The sequence below is a fragment of the Lycium barbarum genome, chromosome 4 (assembly GCF_019175385.1).
Source record: "Lycium barbarum isolate Lr01 chromosome 4, ASM1917538v2, whole genome shotgun sequence".
Lineage (NCBI taxonomy): Eukaryota > Viridiplantae > Streptophyta > Magnoliopsida > Solanales > Solanaceae > Lycium > Lycium barbarum.
The window spans coordinates 41,979,939-41,996,532 of record NC_083340.1 but is presented as its reverse complement, the minus strand read 5'-3'; the positions used below and the strand labels follow the sequence as shown (position 1 = coordinate 41,996,532).

The window sequence follows — 16,594 nt, the reverse complement described above, 5'->3', positions numbered from 1 at the left end:
GCCAAAGTGGCCTAGCTGCCGCTGGAACAGTTACGGGGATTTAGAAAAATAAAACCTCTTTCTCTGCCCCACCTCTTCACATTCCACAAAAACACTCTCCCTCACTCACGACTCCTCCCCCACTCCCAACCAGTTACAACCTCTCAACTTCCCTTCGCAACCCTATAAAATACCCTTAACGGCCCACACTTCAACCCACACTTTAATCCCAACCTTTAACTATAACCAGTTGATCTCCAAGAGGAAGGAAAGAAGGGCTTTCAATGTCATTCACAACCACTACCAACCACACCCTAATCCGTAACTCTCAAGGTAAGAAATTTCTCCTCTCTACTTGTAATAGAATAATGAATAATGATTTCTAGGTCCTTATGCTTTGATTAATGGGTTTGTTGACCCCAAAGTTGGGATTTTTGGGTTTTAGTTGATGGGTTTATGGGATGTTGATAGGCTGAATTTTACAACTAATTTAGCGTTAGAATCGTCTAAACATCGAATGTTGCGTAGTTAATGAACATATTTGGACCTAAAAACTTAAACATAGTAAATAATTTTTGTTTGAATTTGGGCGCTAGCTTTCCTCGATATTGGGAATTGATGTGGCTAGAAATTACGTACTAAGAGTTTGTAGACCTCTTGCATGCTTGATGTCTTCCCGATCTATTCATAAAAATAAGTTTTTGAGGCATTGGGGAGATGGAAAAATCGGGTCTGCTGGGGAAAACGACACCGCTTCAGCGGTCAAGGCACCACTGGAGCGGTCCCGCTTCAGCGTTCAAGTGGGCGCTGAAGCGGTCTAGAGGAAAATAACTCAGGCACTGAAGCGGTGGCCATTGTCGCCATAGCGGCCCCGTGCAGCGGTCTGAGTGACCGCTACAGTAGTTCCTGCACAGGACTTCCACCTTAACATATTATCTTGCGTTGATTTTGCTGAGGTTTAAAGCGTATAACAAATGCTTTAGATCTCCTCAACCCTGGTACCTGAATTCTAATAATGTACTTATTCCTCACATGTATAATGGCTGGAAATACGAAAGCCGAGCAAGTGGAGCAACAACAAGAGGAGCAAGTACCCGTGTACTCCATCTTTATCAACCCCCAATGCGAGCGCCGCTTCTTGGAGCAGAGGTGTTACGTCCCGTATTTTTATACATTGGAACAACCCGGATTAACTATGATAATTTAAGGCCAAGATTATTCCGGGATTTGAAGTCGGGACTTTTGACCATTTGATTTTATTTTGAGACACAAATTATATATGAAATTGATGGCATTGAACACTTAGGGAAAATTGGGAACACAATTCATAAAATTGGGATTAAAAATCTTGTGCAAAAAGGGCCATGTGGCCGTGTGAATTTAAAGGGGTCCCCACATTGTGTGGCCAAATTTAATTGGTCCAACACATGTGTGGACCATAGGGACATGGAGATATTTTAGTGGGAACTTAAAAATATGACCTCTAAGTCATTTCTCTTCATTTCTACACTTAGAATAAAAATTAAGAAGGAGGAGAACAACAACTCCAACCTCACGGCTAAGAGGAGAGAAAAACAAGATCATCTTTTTAGCTCCTCTAAAATTATTCCATTGATGTAAACCCACTATATTGAGGTCCCTAAGTAGCGTGGAAGCATCGTTGGAGCGATCAACCCATTATTTTCATCTTTTGGAAACCCTAGGCTATTGGAAAGTTGAAGAAGGAAGGTAAGCATTCATTATGTTTTTGTGTTATGAAGGTTATATTCATGTTGTAGTATCGTATAGTGGTTGGAAATCATGAAATATAGTATGATTGGAAGTGGGTCGTGTGATGGGTGTTGTTGTGTTGTGATTGAAATTATGAATTAATGTTTAGTTAGTTGATTGGGATCATTGTAAGGTGAAGAACAATTGAGAATCATCCATATATGTGTATATATAGTGTTGATTGAAATGGGTCACATTATATGACGATGAACGAATGAACGTCGCTTAATGTTTTAATCGTCGTCGCTATGAATCTTATGTTGGAAATGAATGTTTGTTGACTCGAAATGATGTTGTTAATGTGCGGACTGTTTTTGGAAGTTATTGTATATTTATTGTAATTGGTATATTGATGAGATAGCATTGTTAGAATGTAATTTGAGGATACAAACCATGATTTGGAAATGAAGAAAAAAAAAATTAAAAAGGGTTGTCTCGGTTGGGGCTGTTTTCGGCCAGCTTGGAAAAAAATTTCGGGTTGTTGGAAATGTGGTATGAATTGCTTATAATGCCCTTGAATATTTTTGGTAAGGATTCGGGTTGATGATTGAATGTATAAGCGTCGATTTTTGCTTGAAGGTAAGTCGTCGAATTGAATTTATGTAAGTTGTCGAAAAATGGAAAAGAAAGCGATTATTGTATTTTGTCTTTCGGATTGGTTGTCAATGTTACTAGGTTGGTTATTGTGGTTGTTGTTGTTGATTTTGAGCGAGTTAAATTCTCGGGGTAGCCAATTTACAGGGGAAATGCTGCCCAAATTTCTGTAGAATTAAGGGCGAAATTGGAATTTAATGCCCAAAGAGTCTTTTAGCTAATGTTTGGCATTTTATGGCTTATTTTTAGATCGTGGGCAGCCCGAATCATAGTTTGGACTTAGCTTGAGTTGGATCATATTGGAGAGCGTTTGAGGTATGTAAAGCAACCTTCCTTCTTTTGGCATGCCTTAGTTTCACATAGGCTAGATTAGAGCTTTAAGGGAATTCCAAATTCGAGATCCGAGCATGTTATGATCCATATATATATTCTTTGGCACTCTTATGTATGTTTTTATGAAATATGAACCATGATGTATTTGAAGTAATCGCTTTCCGAAATTCGCATAGAAAATGTTCACTTTAAGGAATTTTGTAATCTCTGAATGCCATAGTTTTCGCATAGAGGCTCGGATCGCTCCAATAATTTTTATAGGAGTTTGCTTGATGTATAATGGGTATGTTTTTCATAGGCGGGCTCAGTTCGGGTCTATACTCGTCCGTGGGTCCCGCGACGCCCTTTATGTAAATTCGACAACTTTGAATCAAAAAGTGATAATTATCATTCCGATTTCGAATATGACTATTTTACTTATCCTTCGGATTTATAATAATGATTTTATGCATATGATTCCTCACTACTCCGCTCGTGCCTACTATGATATCGTTCGCCGGTTCCCGAGCCGGTTCTGTTGTCGTGCGCTTTTTGATACATTCCGGTGTTATGCTGTGTTTATGGTTCACCGTGCTCCTCGCTCGAGGGCCGGGTTCCACTTATGTTTGGCGTTATGCTGTGTTTGGCGTTATGCTGTGTTGTGATGTGTGACGGGGATTCGGAGATTTGAAACTTTCTGGTGTTATGCTGTGTTGCGGCGCCATCGACAGGCGGGCGACCACATTTTCCAGTGCCCTATGCATAATTTATACTTTGGAAATAAACATTTTGATATGTATTATTTTCTATATATCTGATTCGATTATTATTCAGATTTATTTCTGTACCTTCTGCTTTGCATACTCAGTACATATTTCGTACTGACCCCCTTCTCCGGGGGCTGCGTTTCATGCCCGCAGGTACAGACGCACAGCCTGGTGATCCACCTGTTTAGGACACCCTTTCTGCTATTCGGAGTGCTCCTCTCTTTCCGGAGCTTATACTTTTGGTATATATATTTATTAGTGCATTTGTATATATTCGTTCATGGGTACGGCGGGGCCCTGTCCCGTCATATGATTATGTCGGTCTGTTTAGAGGTCTGTGGACATGTTTGTGGGTTAGGTTCTTTCTGTATGGATGTATGTACATGTCGTTTGGGCGATCCCATACGCCGAGGCGGCCGGTCCGCATATGTTGTTTGGGCGATCCTATACGTCGAGGCGGCCGGTCCGCATATGTTTATATATTGCTTGGTTAGCCCTGTGTGGCTCTTGTTGGTATTTTCTGCGTGCAGGGTATATTGGATAGTCCGTAAAACAAAGGAAACTCTGCCGAAATTTTCTGGAAATTACCTAAATTTGAAATAAAGTCTTGTCGGCTTCCGCCATATACTAGAATGAGTTGATAGAATTTGAGATAATATTTTATAGATGGGTTCGGGTGCCCAGATCGGGCACTAGTCACGGCCTACGGGGTTGGGTCGTGACAGAAGTGGTATCAAAGCGGTTTGTCCTCGGAATGTCTACAGACCGTGTCTAGTAGAGTCTTGTTTATCGGTGTGTTGTGCACCACATCTATAAACAGGAAGCTACAGGACATTTAGGATGTTTCCTTTCTTTGAATCTTAGATCGTGCGATAGAGCTGTGCTATTAGGATGATTCTGTTCTGATTTGTTGTTGTTTTTCTTTCAGTGATGCCTCCGAAAAAGGCGACGGCCGCCCAGAAGAAAAAGGGCGTAGTAGGAGAGACCAGCCGGGCTCAGAAGGATACTCGGACCCTTGCTCAGATGATGCGTGATATTACGTCCCGGCCAGCCGACTCTGCTACGTCTTCATCGTCAGAGGAGTCTGGAGCAGCTTCACCATTAGCTCCAGGGGCTCCAGCTCCCGCGCCTCCATCTCCTCAGCCAGGGGCGGAGGACCGGACACTGAGAGAGGCTGTGCAGTTATTGACCACTCTGGTAGCGGGACAGGCTCGCAGACGCGGGCGGAGAGATGATGATGATGACGATAGGCGTGACAGCCTGAGGGTTCGAGAGTTTCTATTATGTGGCCCTCCAGAGTTTTACGGGTCTAAGCCCGACGAGGACCCCCATGACTTTATTCGGGGGATGCGGCGCTCACTAGATTTGGTCAGGGCTTCAGAGACTGAGTCTGTTGAGTTGGCTTCGCATAGACTACGGGATGTTGCTGCTCACTGGTATGAGTCCTGGGAGCTATCCAGGGGTGAGGGTGCTACCCCAGCTACTTGGGACGAGTTCGTGACTGCTTTCACTCACCACTTTTTGCCCCCAGAGTTACGGCGGGCGCGGGTTGACCGATTTTTGCATCTGCAGCAGAGGGGTCGGAGCATCCGTGAGTATAATATGGAGTTTGATTCTTTGGCCCGGTATGCACCTGCCATAGTAGCAGATATGGCCGATCGGATGCACAGATACGTGATGGGGTTAGACCGCTATTTGATTGATGGCTATATGGCGGTGGCATTGCAGGCAGACATGGATATTGCCCGACTACAGGCTTATGCCCTGGGTATGGAGGACCGACATAGAGCTGATTATTCTAGCAGAGATCGGGACAGGAGGCCGCCCAAGAGGGCCAGATTCGCAGGTTATTCTGGAGATTCTCGAGGCGGACAGCCTCAGCAGCAGCAGTCAGGCAGACATCCTCCTCCGTCAGGCCGGGGTACACCCCCACAGTTTACCGGCAGGAGATCTGAGGGTGTCGGATATTCAGGGGCAGGCCCGAGCTCCAGGGCTTCAGGTTCACAGTTGGACAGAGGTTCCAGCAGTTAGATGAGGCCACCCAGACCTTTGTGTTCCTACTGTGGGAGACAGCACCCGGGAGAGTGTTTCCGAGCTACGGGTGCATGCTTTGTGTGCGGCCGTCAAGGCCATCAGATGAGAGACCGTCCGGCTAGAGGTGGTACAGGCGGTTCAGCTCAGTCTACCGGGTCAGCCGGTGGTTCATCTTCAGCCTCGGTGGCGATGCGCCCTGCGGAGCGAGGTACTCCAGCACCAGCAGGCTGCGGCAGGGATCGTGGCGGAGCTTCGGGTTCTAGCGGTCCTTCGAACCGCATTTATGCCTTAGCCAGCAGACAGGACCAGGAGGCTTCGCCTAATGTCGTCACAGGTATATTACTGGTTTTCTCTCGTGATGTGTATGCATTGATTGATCCTGGTTCTACATTATCATTTATATCTCCACTCGTTGCTGATAAAATTGGGATAGAATCCGAACCGATAGAGCCTTTTGAGGTAGCTACACCAGTAGGGGATTCTGTTATAGCCAGTCAGATTTATAGAGATTGTTCCGTGATTATCTGTGGCCGCTGCACTAAGGCGGATTTGGTAGAGTTAGATATGATCGAGTTTGACGTGATTATGGGTATGGATTGGCTAGCTTCTTGCTATGCTAATGTTGATTGTCAAAAGAAGATAGTCCGATTCCAATTCCCAGGGGAGCCAGTTATAGAGTGGGCAGGTAATACAGTATCGCCGAGGGGTAAGTTTATTTCATACCTCAAGGCTGAGAAAATGATCAGAAAGGGGTATATTTATCATCTGGTCCGTGTTCATGATTTAGAGGCAGAGGCACCGACTCTTCAGTCAGTCCCAGTGGTTAATGAATTTGTAGATGTATTCCCAGATGAGCTTTCGGGTCTTCCTCCCGAACGGGAGATAGAGTTTGCTATTGATCTGTTGTCAGACACTCAGCCTATCTCTATTCCTCCGTACAGAATGGCACCTGCAGAATTGAAAGAATTGAAAGAGCAACAGAGAGATTTATTGGAGATGGGTTTCATTCGGCCTAGTGCGTCACCCTGGGGAGCTCCGGTATTATTTGTGAGGAAGAAAGACGGCTCGCTGTGGATGTGCATTGATTATCGGCAGTTGAATAAGGTAACCATCAAGAATAAATATCCCCTCCCCAGGATTGATGATTTGTTTGATTAGCTGCAGGGTGCCAGGTACTTCTCGAAGATAGACCTGCGATCGGGTTACCATCAGGTACGGGTACGAGAGGCTGATATTCCCAAGACAGCATTCAGGACCCGATATGGGCACTATGAGTTCAGAGTTATGTCTTTTGGGCTGACAAATGCCCCAGCAGTATTTATGGACCTGATGAATCGGGTATTCAGACCGTTCTTGGATATGTTTGTGATCGTATTTATCGATGATATTCTGGTTTATTCTCGGTCAGAGGCAGAGCATGCGGACCATTTGAGGACGGTACTTGGCACACTTCGGCACCAGGAATTATATGCTAAATTTTCTAAGTGTGAATTCTGGTTATCTTCAGTGGCATTTCTGGGACATATTATTGGGGTTGATGGCGTCCGGGTGGATACCCAGAAGATCGAGGCCGTAAAGAATTGTCCTAGACCTACGACGCCGACAGAGGTGCGTAGCTTTCTGGGATTGGCTGGTTATTATCGGAGATTCGTGGAGAAGTTTGTTTACATTTCAGCGCCTTTGACAAGGCTGACTCAGAAGGGAGCTAAGTTTCAGTGGTCAGATGCTTGCGAGCGTAGCTTCCAGTTGCTGAAAGAGAAGTTGACTACGGCTCCAGTCCTGACTCTTCCGGAGGGTCCAGATGGGTATGTGATTTATTGTGATGCCTCTGGTATTGGTTTGGGATGTGTGTTGATGCAGCACGGCAGGGTGATAGCTTATGCTTCCCGGCAGCTCAGAAAACATGAAAAGAATTATCCTACTCACGATTTGGAGCTGGCCGCGGTCATTCATGCTTTGAAGATGTGGAGACATTATTTATATGGGGTTCACGTTGACATTTATACAGATCATAAGAGCCTTCAGTACATCTTTAGGCAAAAGGAGCTGAACTTGCGGCAGCGGAGGTGGTTAGAGTTGCTGAAAGATTATGATGTTGACATTCTCTACCATCCTGGGAAAGCTAATGTTGTGGCGGATGCACTCAGCCGCAAGTCTATGGGCAGCCTAGCAGACGTGCCATCAGAGAGTAAAGAAATGGTTCGCGATATTCATCAGTTGGCTAGTCTTGGAGTTCGCTTGGCTGATTCTGGAGATGTTGGGGTTTCTGTTCGAGGTATTGCTGAGTCCTCTATTACAGAAGATATTAAGCGGCATCAGTATGAGGATCCTATTCTGGCACAGTACAGAGACGCAGCGTTGGCACAGGAGAAGACTCCGTTTGAGATTTCACCTAATGGAGTGTTATTTCACAGAGGCAGATTGTGTGTACCTGACGTTGCAGGGTTGCGGCGACAGGTTATGGGCGAGGCACATTACGCCCGATATTCTGTTCACCCAGGGTCGACGAAGATGTACCATGATATCAGATGCCTATATTGGTGGGACGGTATGAAAAGAGATATAGCAGAGTTCGTTGCTCAGTGTCCAAATTGCCAGCAGGTTAAGATTGAGCACCAGAAGCCCGGTGGGCTATTGCAGGAGATGGAGATACCGACGTGGAAGTGGGAGATCATTAATATGGACTTTATTACAGGTCTACCTCGCACTCCATGGAGGTATGATTCTATTTGGGTTATTGTTGATCGGCTGACGAAATCAGCCCATTTTCTTCCGGTTCGGACCACCTATTCAGCTGAGGATTATGCCAGGCTTTATGTCAGGGAGATTGTACGACTTCATGGAGTTCCTGTGTCTGTTATTTCCGATAGAGGTGCCCAGTTTACAGCTAAGTTCTGGAGATCGTTTCAGGAGGGATTGGGGACCCAGGTGAGCCTGAGTACAGCCTTCCATCCCCAGTCCGACGGACAGGCCGAGCGCACTATTCAGACATTAGAAGATATGTTGCGTGCCTGTGTTATTGATTTCAGGGGTAGTTGGGACGACCATTTACCGCTTGTTGAGTTTGCGTATAATAACAGCTACCACTCCAGTATTCAGATGGCACCATATGAGGCTTTGTATGGCAGGAAGTGTAGATCACCGATCGGTTGGTTTGATGTTGGGGAGACTGAGTTGATTGGCCCAGATGTGGTCCAGCAGGCCGTGGATAAGGTGAAACTTATTCGAGAAAGATTGTTGGCAGCCCAGAGCCGACAGAAATCTTATGCCGATAAGTGACGTCGACCGTTAGAGTTTCAGATTGGCGATTGGCTGTTCCTGAAAGTGTCACCGATGAAAGGTGTTATGCGATTTGGCAAGAAAGGAAAGCTCAGTCCGAGATATATTGGGCCCTATCTGATTATTCGCAAAATAGGCAAGGTGGCCTACGAATTGGATTTGCCAGCTGACTTGGGAGCGGTACACCCGATATTTCATGTTTCTATGCTTCGTAAGTGTATTGGTGACCCTTCCAGAGTCTTTCCTGTAGATGATATTCAGGTCACCGAGGAGCTATCTTATGAGGAGCAGCCTATAGCCATATTGGATCGCCAGGTAAAAAGGTTGCGGAACAAAGATATGGCTTCTGTTAAAGTGCTGTGGCGGAATAATAACCGAGAGGAAATGACCTGGGAAGCTGAGGAGCAGATGAAGAAAAAGTAACCTCACCTATTTCCAGTACCTTCAGGTAATCCAATTTCTATGTTGACTATATTGATTTGTGAATCATTCGTATATGATGGCTATAAAAGAAACTCCCCCGAATTTGAGTAAGATCCGTAGCATTAATCCAACATTCGAGGACGAATGTTCTTAAGGGGGGGAGGATGTTACGTCCCGTATTTTTATACATTGGAACAACCCAGATTAACTATGATAATTTAAGGCCAAGATTATTCCGGGATTTGAAGTCGGGACTTTTGACCATTTGATTTTATTTTGAGACATAAATTATATATGAAATTGATGGCATTGAACACTTAGGGAAAATTGTGACCACAATTCATAAAATTGGGATTAAAAATCTTGTGCAAAAAGGGCCATGTGGCCGTGTGAATTTAAAGGGGTCCCCACATTGTGTGGCCAAATTTAATTGGTCCAACACATGTGTGGACCATAGGGACATGGAGATATTTTAGTGGGAACTTAAAAATATGACCTCTAAGTCATTTCTCTTCATTTCTACACTTAGAATAAAAATTAAGAAGGAGGAGAACAACAACTCCAACCTCACGGCTAAGAGGAGAGAAAAACAAGATCATCTTTTTAGCTCCTCTAAAATTATTCCATTGATGTAAACCCACTATATTGAGGTCCCTAAGTAGCGTGGAAGCATCGTTGGAGCGATCAACCCATTATTTTCATCTTTTGGAAACCCTAGGCTATTGGAAAGTTAAAGAAGGAAGGTAAGCATTCATTATGTTTTTGTGTTATGAAGGTTATATTCATGTTGTAGTATCCTATAGTGGTTGGAAATCATGAAATATAGTATGATTGGAAGTGGGTCGTGTGATGGGTGTTGTTGTGTTGTGATTGAAATTATGAATTAATGTTTAGTTAGTTGATTGGGATCATTGTAAGGTGAAGAACAATTGAGAATCATCCATATATGTGTATATATAGTGTTGATTGAAATGGGTCACATTATATGACGATGAACGAATGAACGTCACTTAATGTTTTAATCGTCGTCGCTATGAATCTTATGTTGGAAATGAATGTTTGTTGACTCGAAATGATGTTGTTAATGTGCGGACTGTTTTTGGAGGTTATTGTATATTTATTGTAATTGGTATATTGATGAGATAGCATTGTTAGAATGTAATTTGAGGATACAAACCATGATTTGGAAATGAAGAAAAAAAAAATTAAAAAGGGCTGTCTCGGTTGGGGTTGTTTTCGGCCAGCTTGGAAAAAATATTCGGGTTGTTGGAAATGTGGTATGAATTGCTTAGAATGCCCTTGAATATTTTTGGTAAGGATTCGGGTTGATGATTGAATGTATAAGCGTCGATTTTGGCTTGAAGGTAAGTCGTCGAATTGAATTTATGTAAGTTGTCGAAAAATGGAAAAGAAAGCGATTATTGTATTTTGTCTTTCGGATTGGTTGTCAATGTTACTAGGTTGGTTATTGTGGTTGTTGTTGTTGATTTTGAGCGAGTTAAATTCTCGGGGTAGCCTATTTACAGGGGAAATGCTGCCCAAATTTCTGTAGAATTAAGGGCGAAATTGGAATTTAATGCCCAAAGAGTCTTTTAGCTAATGTTTGGCATTTTATGGCTTATTTTTAGATCGTGGGCAGCCCGAATCATAGTTTGGACTTAGCTTGAGTTAGATCATATTGGAGAGCGTTTGAGGTATGTAAAGCAACCTTCCTTCTTTTGGCATGCCTTAGTTTCACATAGGCTAGATTAGAGCTTTAAGGGAATTCCAAATTCGAGATCCGAGCATGTTATGATCCATATATATATTCTTTGGCACTCTTATGTATGTTTTTATGAAATATGAACCATGATGTATTTGAAGTAATCGTTTTCCGAAATTCGCATAGAAAATGTTCACTTTAAGGAATTTTGTAATCTCTGAATGCCATATTTTTCGCATAGAGGCTCGGATCGCTCCAATAATTTTTATAGGAGTTTGCTTGATGTATAATGGGTATGTTTTTCATAGGCGGGCTCAGTTCGGGTCTATACTCGTCCGTGGGTCCTGCGACGCCCTTTATGTAAATTCGACAACTTTGAATCAAAAAGTGATAATTATCATTCCGATTTCGAATATGACTATTTTACTTATCCTTCGGATTTATAATAATGATTTTATGCATATGATTCCTCACTACTCCGCTCGTGCCTACTATGATATCGTTCGCCGGTTCCTGGGCCGGTTCTGTTGTCGTGCGCTTTTTGATACATTCCGGTGTTATGCTGTGTTTATGGTTCACCGTGCTCCTCGCTCGAGGGCCGGGTTCCACTTATGTTTGGCGTTATGCTGTGTTTGGCGTTATGCTGTGTTGTGATGTGTGACGGGGATTCGGAGATTTGAAACTTTCTGGTGTTATGCTGTGTTGCGGCGCCATCGACAGGCGGGCGACCACATTTTCCAGTGCCCTATGCATAATTTATACTTTGGAAATAAACATTTTGATATGTATTATTTTCTATATATCTGATTCGATTATTATTCAGATTTATTTCTGTACCTTCTGCTTTGCATACTCAGTACATATTTCGTACTGACCCTCTTCTCCGGGGGCTGCGTTTCATGCCCGCAGGTACAGACGCACAGCCTGGTGATCCACCTGTTTAGGACACCCTTTCTGCTATTCGGAGTGCTCCTCTCTTTCCGGAGCTTATACTTTTGGTATATATATTTATTAGTGCATTTGTATATATTCGTTCATGGGTACGGCGGGGCCCTGTCCCGTCATATGATTCTGTCGGTCTGTTTAGAGGTCTGTGGACATGTTTGTGGGTTAGGGTCTTTCTGTATGGATGTATGTACATGTCGTTTGGGCGATCCCATACGCCGAGGCGGCCGGTCCGCATATGTTGTTTGGGCGATCCTATACGCCGAGGCGGCCGGTCCGCATATGTTTATATATTGCTTGGTTAGCCCTGTGTGGCTCTTGTTGGTATTTTCTGCGTGCAGGGTATATTGGATAGTCCGTAAAACAAAGGAAACTCTGCCGAAATTTTCTGGAAATTACCTAAATTTGAAACAAAGTCTTGTCGGCTTCCGCCATATACTAGAATGAGTTGATAGAATTTGAGATAATATTTGATAGATGGGTTCGGGTGCCCAGATCGGGCACTAGTCACGGCCTACGGGGTTGGGTCGTGACAAGAGGCGCATGCCCCTATTGCTGGAGAGGGGTTTTGATATGACTAATGTGGAGAGACGAGCTCCTGAGTTTCTGGAGAGGTTGGAAAAGATCGAGTGGATGTGTCTGATCAAGCATCCCGAGCGCTGTAATGAGAATTAGGTACGGGAATTCTACACTATGTTGCCTATAGTTGATTGGGATTCTCCTGATCCCAGGATTGTGATACACGGGGTTTCTGTGAAGGTGAGGGCCAAGGCGATCAACCAAGTGTATAAGGTAGACAATCCTTCGGAGGAGTTCTTGGAGGCCAAGAATGCTGCTGATAATGGGAATTGGCTGGTGACCAAACTGGTGGCTGCGAAGGATACAACTTCTATTACTTGGGGCAGGTCCAGAGTGGGGATAACTAGCGAGAAATTTACGTCTGAGGCCAGGAGGTGGCTGAATATCATTTCCCGTCAAGTCCGCCCTTTGAGGAATGTCACCTCCGTGACCTATCCTCGGGCTCTTTTTATTGCTTGCATCCTGGATGATGTTTCTGTGAATGTGGATTCACAGGTGATCGCAGAATGGAAAGAGTTCATGCAGTTTGAGGCGTCTATCATGATGCTTCCGTCACTGATTGCTTTCCTGTGTAAGAGGGCTGGGGTCTATAAAAGGCCTAATGATAACATGGTGGATTCTGAGGCGGATTTCCACCCGTTGTGGGTATATGGCCCCACTGCTGTTCAGCACAAGAAGAGGAAGACTGCAGAAGGAACAAATGCTAGTGCTAGTGCAGGAGGAGGTGGAGCGGAGACTGGGACTGGGGCTGCCCCTATCCAGGTCCCTTTTGAGCGTATCGATACTCGCTTTGACGAGATGATGGCGATGTTCCAGGGCATACCGAGGCCTTCTGTGGATGTGGGTTCATCCAGTGCTGGTGGGGGTTACTTTACTAGGGAGGAGATGAAGGACTACTTCGATAGCCATAAGACGATGGGTGAGTCGCTCACCACCTTGCAAACTGTCTACACTTCCTTGGCAGATCATGTCCAGCTTCACACTGATTTTGAGAAGGAGCAGGCCAAGAACAAATCTCGCGAGAAGGTCTATTTAAGATCTTGGAGGGGTATCAAAGGCCTATGGAAGAAGATGTACCCCAGTGTGGATATGCCTGTGCAGGATGAGGATGGCTCTGAGAGGTACTAGTTCGTGAGCGAGGCCAAAGGAGGTGACAGAAGGAGAAAATCAGTGGTGGACGCAGGCAACTTAGATGGTGCCACGAGTACTCGGAGGGCCTAGAGATCTCCCCCCCCCCCCCCCCCACCCCCCCACCCTTCATTCAGCTAATGTTTGGGTTGCCCATGTCGGGCTTACATGTTCAGACAATCTTTCTTTTTCTTTGGTTTGTTTTGTTTCTCCTGTTTGGATGATGTTGTTTTTGGATTTTTGGTTAGCCTTGTTCATGGCTAATGTTTGGATAACTGTTTTAGATGTTGAACCGCTTAGCTTCTTTGTTTCGGTAATAGTAGTCGGCTTCGTAGTAGCTACTTGAATGGTTCTTGGTTAGCCTTGTTTGGGCTTAATATTTGGATAATTTCATTTGAATGTGGGACTATTTGATTTTCCTGTTTTGGTAATGGTAATGATGTTTGTATGATGGTTTGAGTGATGCTTGCCCTCGTCGGGTCTGTTTTTATATAACTGTTGGTTGGTCAAGCTGTTGTTGCTTCATTTGTTCTGTTTAATGGCTAAAACATGGGAAGCAGGCTGAAAACAGGGGAAGGGTTTAGGTCTCTGAATCCAGTAGTACCGCTTCGGCGGTCTCTCAGACCGCTACGGCAGTCTCTCAGACTGCTACAACGGTCCCGCTTCGGCGGTAGGAGGGTCGCAGAAGCGGTCAGGGAGGAATATAAGCTCCCGCTTCAGCGGTGGTCCTATCACTGCAGCGGTAACGCTACAGCGGTTGGCTGACCGCTGGAGTGCAATACCTTGGCAGTAATAGCACACCAACTTGGATCGTTTCGCAACTGAAATCTTGACTCGACCACACTCAACACATATTAGACCTGATTCCGACTAGGATTTGCTTTCCGTGCGTAGATACCAATTGGAATCGTCCAGATACCAACTGGATCCACCGAGATACTAATTCGACCGAAGTAGCATGATTTGAAAGAAAAAAGGGAAATTTTCCTAGGTGCCCTATAGCCTCCCTTGGACGGGTACGGACGTCTAAGTACCATTCCACAAGGCTCTACTAGGCATTGCTCTTGTACTCGTGAGACCGGCAACCTAGACTCTGATACCAACTTGTCACGACCCAATTTGGGACCGTGCGGGCACCTACCTTCCCACCTTGGTAGGTGAACCCTTTCATTTATATAATACCTCAATCACACAACATTACATTTAAAGCTTTAAGTAATTAAGAAAAACAGCGGAATTCCATTTATATATTCAATAAACACAAAGGTTTATATGTTTACAATAATACCAATTCACAGACACGATCCGACTTCCCATGACCTAGTCTAGACTAGTACAAGAGCGACTAATGACTCAGATTACCACTATATTCTATGACTCAACCTCTGTCCCCGAATGAAGTGGGAGGAGGCCTTCCAGATAGGTACTGCACGTTCCGTTTCATATCAATCCAGTACCTGAAACAATCTACACCCCAAAAAAGTGTAGCAAGTGCAATATCAGTACAATCCATGCGTACTGAGTAGGTATCATAAGCCGACAATGGTTAGTAACACATATTGGTAAAAGAACTCACGGATAACGATGATAATCACTAAATCAAATCACACATCCATATACTGTACATCACAACATCAATATGTTTTAGGCCACAACTGCTCTCTAATGAATTTTAAGTCAAACATCGCCCACACAGATTCTCAATACATAATTTCCAGGTCGTTCATTGCAGTTTAGGGGTAAGCTCATCGTTATAACGCCTTTTATTCTACCTTACTCAGAAACAATTCACCGCTAATGTTAGGGTAATTACACAGGAACAAGTCAACAATATAAATAACATATAATCGAGTCCAAATACACATCATTGCTAAGTAAAACCCCTAATCCGCAACTTGCCAAGTTTGAATACAGTCCATCCAATCCACTCAATCACGAATACGACGTCGAGCATCTCAAGATCAAGTCGTAACGCACTGCAATGCGATAATGGTATGAATGTAATGCAATGCCGTGTAAAGGCAGTGTACACATGTACTCCGGACGAAAATATCGACGTCTCGGTAGCACAACCCAGCGTGACTCGCGAAGTCTAAGGGCCACCCTTCCCAGACCTGTGCCCAACAAACAGACAGAACCCCGGATCTTTGCCCACAGGGGGTTCTCACCGGCACCATCCTGGGGGATCCGCAGAGTCCATGCACTAACAACGATTTCGGAAATGCCATCGGAATCGGCCATGGAACAACGATTTCGAAATAGATCATCGGACATCGGCCATCTCACAATCACTCAAGTAAAAAAGTTTGTCAAATATCAATTTCATACAATCAACGATTCCAGAATTGATCTTCGGACATCGGCCATCTTACAATCACTCAAGTAAAAGAGTTCGTCAAATATCAATTTCATACAATCAACGATTCCGGAATTGATCTTTGGACATCGTCCTTCTCACAATCACTCAAGTAAAATAGTTTGTCAAATATCAGTTTACTCGATCAACGGTACTGGATTATCACCGGGTATCGGCCATGCATCATAAATGTGAAAGAATGCGTGCAATGCATCTATCAATCATCAACAATCAAATTTAATATCACAAGTACCAACAGTTGGGAAAACCAACAAAGTATCATATCACAATACCTACAGTGGTATGCCAACAATATATTATTATCACAAGTACCAACAGTGGATGCGCCAACAATGTATCAAAGTACCAATTCCAACAACGAATATGTCAATTCTATCTTAAATCAAGACGATAACACATATTCCAATTTCCACCAACTACTCATGACATCAAACCAGCACAATGGAACAATTAAAGCACACATAACGGGGTGGCTAGTTCCAACACCCAACAGATCAATCAGATGATATACGTTATTACCACTTCCTTAAATCAGCCTATTAGCTTTAGGGTAAGAATCTCACCCCACACTCGAAGTCATTTGTCATAACTTAGTTAGAACTCAATCAAATCCATGGGTACATTTTATTATCTCATTTAGTAGCTAGATTCACCACAAGTAATTACGTATTACACGAAGTTTTCATCATTAGACACAAAATAGGT

At 44.0% G+C, this 16,594-nt stretch overlaps 1 long non-coding RNA gene across 1 annotated transcript; it reads left to right on the top strand.

Moving 5' to 3' along the window:
* The first annotated feature begins 1,377 nt into the window (after window positions 1-1,377).
* LOC132638399 (uncharacterized) lies at window positions 1,378-3,768 on the top strand. Its single transcript, XR_009581713.1, has 3 exons — window positions 1,378-1,707; window positions 2,593-2,658; window positions 3,576-3,768. It is a non-coding gene; the product is annotated as an uncharacterized LOC132638399 (long non-coding RNA).
* Window positions 3,769-16,594: the final 12,826 nt, after the last annotated feature.